The 6,000-nt window shown below is 38.1% G+C and overlaps 1 long non-coding RNA gene across 1 annotated transcript; it reads right to left on the bottom strand.

Moving 5' to 3' along the window:
* Positions 1-1,332: 1,332 nt before the first annotated feature.
* Positions 1,333-2,043, bottom strand: LOC119067966. The gene is made up of 2 exons (XR_005086069.1): positions 1,602-2,043; positions 1,333-1,562 (listed from the first exon to the last, which is right to left on the bottom strand). It is a non-coding gene; the product is annotated as an uncharacterized LOC119067966 (long non-coding RNA).
* Positions 2,044-6,000: the final 3,957 nt, after the last annotated feature.

Genomic DNA, 6,000 nt, shown 5'->3' with positions numbered 1-6,000 from the left:
CTCCTTGTCCTCAAACTCTGTTGTTGTTGTTGTTTTTAGCCCCGTACGAAGTACAAAGGGGCTTATAGGATTACGATGCCGTTTGTAATTGATGGAATTCGAAGCTGACGGTAAGGGCAAAGTGTTTGCCTATGTTCATAGATAACGAATCCGCAATGAAACTTTTGTCTGTCCGTCTGTCACGTCGATATCTTGAGTAAATCAAATCCGATTTCAAAAAAAAAATTTGTCCCTGAAAGACAGTCAAAATAGTGAGGCTAAGTTCGAAGATGGGCATATTTGTATATAAGTGCTTTAAGGTCTTTTGGGGATATTTACGGCAAAAAAAACGATGGAAACGCAAATGAAACGGCAAAAGATAGGTATTGTCGATACCGATCCAGGAAAAAAAAGTTTATTAAAATCGGGTGAATGGACCGTGAGTTAGGGCACTAGAAGTGAAAGGCTACTCGGCCCTAAGTGTATTTTGCATATAACTCGAGTAAATTTCATCCGATTTTCGTAATTTTTGTTTCATTTGAAAGGTAATCGAAGCCCGAATATAATGTGGCGAAAGACGTTTTAAATTTGGGTCCTTGAACTGAGGCCGCTCCTCGGCCCTAAGTGTATTTTGCGTATAGATCGAGTAAATATCATCCAATTTTGCTTGTTTTTGTCTTATATGAAAGGTAATTGAATACCGAATAGAATGTGGTGAGAAAAATGTTTGAAATTTGGGTCCTTGGACTGAGGCCGCTCCTCGGCCCTAAGTGTATTTTGCATATAACTCGAGTAAATTTGATCCGATTTTCCTAAATTTTGTTTCATTTGAAAGGTAATCGAAGGCCGAATAGAATACTGTTGGAAAAAAAATAAATTTGGGTCGTTGGACTAAGGCCGTAACTTGGCCTTAGGCCTCTCAATAAATTAAAATTTTAGGTCAACTTGAAATTTGTGTTACATTTGAAAGGAACGTCGTACGGGGCTTCGTAATTGCGCATATGTGCAATTTCTAAGATGTACACATTTCATAATAATTTGACTTCAACTACGTTTACGGGTGCAATAGGTCTACGGTCAAAGTAGGGTGACAGACGCACTAGGGTCACGTACGCAATAGATATACGGGTTCGTACGGGGCTCAGTCGCAGCAAACGCTCCGACTGTTCTGATGGCTCGTTTAAGAGGTGAGGATGTTCATTTCAGCAATTGGCGTTTTTTTCGCTGGAGATTCGAAGAAAGTAAATTTTCTTCAAAATGAAAGACGATTACGATTACGATTCGATTATTATTTTCTCTTTATTTTTATTTTTTCACAATATTCTCTGGTCGAAACAATTAAAATATTTTTTTTATTCATTTTTAAGTCCACAAACAACACCGTTTTAATCATCGATCTTAATTAAAAATATTGATAAAGTTCTCTGTTTTATTTGGAATTTCACATTTATTACATCGATATCGAATATAACATATACACAGCCTGGGAATATATTCTTAAAATAGTTATTGTATGGCACAACGGTACTTCGAAATCGCTAGGTATCATTCTGATACAGCTAACAAAAGAAGAGCCATAGAACCTTTTCTAATTTTCAATAAATTCCACAAGGAATTTAAACCTCATTTCAGCACCTCTAAATTTAGATCTTCGAAACTTTCCATGTTCTCATCCTTTGCTAAAGCACTCGAGCTAACTGCAGGATTAACCCTATTCACGTTGAAAAGTACGGTTCGATTTGGTGTCCTTTATCTTGCTAGCTTTTCTATGCGTTTTCATATAAACTTCGCAGTCGAAATCAACATTCGAAAGTTCTCTGAAAGTTTTGAACCGAATTTTTTCAATGTGAATAAGACTACATGTAGGATATTCCGGTTAGTGTTTGCTTTGATCATACACAACGATATTCAAGTACCGTTCTATCATACAATAACCTGCAAAATGAACACGATTTCAAATAAATAGGACACGAGCATCGTCAAACGTTACAGAACATAATGCTTGATTTCCACTTACCAAAAAGTACTCCGTGTGAGCGACAAAATTGAATTTTTCAATTTTTGCTTTGTTTACTTGACAGCTCGCTCTCTCATGGGGAGAACTTTTTGTTAAGTGGAAACCATACTTAAGCAATGAAACATCAAGTTACAAGAAAAATATCGTTGGTTGTAAATTGACTTGTAAGGGTTAAGTGATAGTTGTTGCGGTCACCGCTTAACCCTTTCAGATCAGTGAACTAACATATTTCACACAAAACTCTTTTTTATCAATTCAGATTTCATGAAAATTAGAAAAACCAGCAACCAAAATACACTACTGCTTCTGCTATAACAAGTACGAGTAAATATTACACATTTCGCTTTCGTTTGTACACCCATATGAGATATAGTTTATCGATAGATCTTCTAATTTACCAGAGAATGGTAATCTCAGTGCAAGACTTCTACTTTTTGTCGACTTCATGGAATTTTCATGGAAATTTTAATTTTTGCAATTTGATTACGAAAATGTTACGTTTTTCGTGCTATTCTAGTGTCGAAATGTAACGCGTTGAAGTAATAACTTATACTCAACGCAGTTTGTCTCTTGTTTGTTTGTTTTTAAATTAAAACTTCACCAGTGGTGAGTAATCAACAAAGGAGTTTCATTTATTTCCCCAATTTGTTTGTTTTGTTGATATGTTGTCTTTGATTGTCATTATTATCCCTGGCTTTGGCTTTTCCTAACGCAATCAATAGGCTTTTTTAGTAAATGAGAGTAGGAGGCGAGTTCGAGTTCTCCAAAAGTTGCCCGAAATGCGCACAAGTCGCCATAAAAAAATGTACGGCAATTATTTGAATGGTGTTTACAAGCTTTCCCGCCGCCCATATTGAAGACATTTTTATAGGGAGCAAAGATTTGAGGGCCGCAATATTTTTGTAGTAAAAGCGTCGTTGACTGTCAGGAAAATAACCGAGAAAAACGATTTCAAATCATAATAGACTCTTATGATCAGAGCGAGAAGACCGAAGATCAGTTAATTAAAGCTTGACTCACAGGAGTTGTCATTTCTTCTCTCAGCTCATCATAACAGTCAATTGGGGGCATAGAGGAAGGCTACCTATGACTCGAAATTCATTGAAAAATCATATCACACACACCACTAAAACGAAAAAGTCAACTTTTGACATTTTGAGTCCCTTTAATTTTGACATTAAGAGTCCCTTTTACTGTCTGTACACGAAGCTGTCACACACACATTTAAATATATGATTTTTCATTTTAATTTGTCAGTTTGTTCTATTGAGAGGGCCCTTGATTGGAGGTAATCTCGTGGCAATTATAGAGCGAAAAACTACCATACTTCATTGCTAGAATCGAGAATCGCTATTATCGCATACGGTGAGTTTGTGTTGATGGGAGTAAATGGTAGGCATGTTCGATAAAACACCGCCAAAGACTGTCCCAAGCCAGTTTGAAAAAGAGTGGAGGGAATGAAGTTTAACGAGGACGTAGCAGTAGATAAGATAGGATTAGATAGATCAATCTTAAAGCTGAATGAATCGTGAGTTGGAAGCCGAAAGAATTGGGGTTAAGGGACCAACGTTGAGGCGAAACAACACGATCAGGAAGCCCAAGGATAGAACGATCCCAGAATTCTTATTAGCTACTAGGTTAAGCTTTTCAACGACGTCCTTTAAAAGACGTCAATAACCTTTTGCTCAGATAGGTTCAAAAGAATGGGCAAAGCTTTATGGAAAAGAATGTTCAAAAAGAGTAACACTACCCCGTCGGGCACTGTGCACTTTGATAGGCACTGTGGTCCCGGTACGTGCAGAAATGCGCGGGTCAGAGCTCGGGGATTACCGGGGGCGAGCAAAGTAAAGCTTTCATACTCACCAACCCGCAGTAGCAAGCGTGGTGTTTTAATGCTAAAAACCTTCAAACGAAGCCGCAACGAATTATACATTGCCACATATAATGCCAGAACATTGTCGTCAAGACAAAAAATGCAAGAAATGGAAGAAGAGCTAGAAAAGATAAAATGGGATGTTGTGGGAGTGAGCGAAGTGAGAAAACCTGGAGAGGAATGCCTGAAATTACAATCAGGGCATACATTCTTCTACCGAGGAAGTGATAGTCAGATGCTGATGCACGGTGTCGGATTGTTCATAAACAAGCGGTGGTCGGATCGCATAATTCACACGAAAAGCATATCCGATCGAGTGATATACGTAAGCCTGAAGATAAATAACAGATACAGTGTCAAATTAATTCAGGTTTACGCACCCACGTCCACCCATGATGACGAAGAAGTAGAAAGATTCTATGAAGATGTCGAGAAAGCTCTGGACGAAAACCCATCACATTACCAATATCTCATCGGTGATTTCAATGCGAAGCTGGGAAAACGAGAAGAAGACTCCGAAGTTTCTATTGGCAGTTTTAGCAACGACCAAAGAAATGAGCGTGGAAATGTTTTACTCAACTTCCTACAGCAACACAATTTGTACGCAATGAATTCATTTTTTGCAGGAAAGCCTCAACGTAAATGGACTTGGGCTAGTGCAGATGGTGTAACGAAAAATGAGATTGATTACATCATAACTGGCTGTAAGTCAACCGTTAAGAACGTTACGGTCCTAAACAATTTTTCAACCGGTAGTGATCACCGAATGGTTCGTGCAAGAGTCACGTTAAATACCAGATTTCAAAGATCACAACTAGTTCAAAAAAGTGAAAGGATTGACGTACAACGGCTTTACACACAAAATGAAGAATTTGCTACGAAAATGACTGCCGAATTAGATAACGTCAAAAATCAATGTGAAACATTGGACGAATTGAATACCAAAATCGTCGATACAATAATGGGTTTCATGAAATCCAAATGCAAATCCGTCCAAGGGAAAGAATCAAAACTCAGCAGAGAAACATTAGACCTGATCGCAAGCAGAGCAGAGTTGGTGAAAAACGGAGGACGAGATTCGGTGGAATACCGGAACTTGTCTAAAAGTATCAACAAAGCAAGAAGATCAGATGAAAGAAAATATAATGTCCAATTGGCTCAAAACATAATTGAAGCTAACTGTAATATGAAAGTCCTACGGAGAAAAATGACAAACGCCAAAAAAGAAATCTTCAAATTACGAGACAAAACAGGAACGATCCAAACGGATCGAAATGCGATATTAAATATTGCAACAGAATTTTATGAGAATTTGTTTTCTTCAGCAAGACAGAGTCCAACGGAAGAAACCGAAGATAGACCAATAATAAGAAACGTGGGATCGGAGGATATGCCCGACATAACTGTTGATGAAGTCAAGGCCGCAGTAGCCGAGATGAAAAACAAAAAGTCTCCAGGAGAAGATGGTGTTCCAGTGGAAGCCATTAAACTAGGAGGAGACTCCTTATTAAAGGCAATCACGGCTTTGTTTAATCAATGTCTCCAATGGGAAGAAGTACCAGAAGCTTGGGAAAATGCGGTAATTACATTGCTGCATAAAAAAGGAGACATAACAAAGCTGGAAAATTACCGACCCATAAGCCTATTGTCAACACTCTACAAGTTGTTTATGAAAATCATTACGAAGAGGAACACTAACAAGTTCGACTTCTACCAACCTGTTGAACAAGCTGCTTTCAGATCTGGTTTCAGCACAAACGACCATTTGCAAGTGATGAGAACGCTTATTGAGAAGTGTCGTGAATACAACATCGACATAGTCTTGCTATTTATAGACTTCGAAAAAGCTTTCGATTCAGTGGAAACATGGTCGATATTGGACGCATTAGACGAATGTAGAGTAGACTCAAGGTACTCCAACACAATTCGATATGTGTACAAAAATGCTACTTCATGTATAAAACTTCATAAGAGCACGGAGAAATTCAGAATTGGCCGAGGTGTAAGGCAGGGTGACACCATTTCACCGAAATTATTCACGGCGATTCTGCAGAGTGTTTTTAGGAAGTTAAACTGGAGTAAAATGGGAATAAAGATAAATGGAGAGTACCTGAGCAATCTCCGCTTCGCT

Source organism: Bradysia coprophila, assembly GCF_014529535.1.
Source record: "Bradysia coprophila strain Holo2 chromosome X unlocalized genomic scaffold, BU_Bcop_v1 contig_132, whole genome shotgun sequence".
In the NCBI taxonomy this organism is placed as follows: domain Eukaryota; kingdom Metazoa; phylum Arthropoda; class Insecta; order Diptera; family Sciaridae; genus Bradysia; species Bradysia coprophila.
Note: the sequence above shows the minus strand (reverse complement) of the source record. Positions and strands in the feature narration are given on the sequence as shown.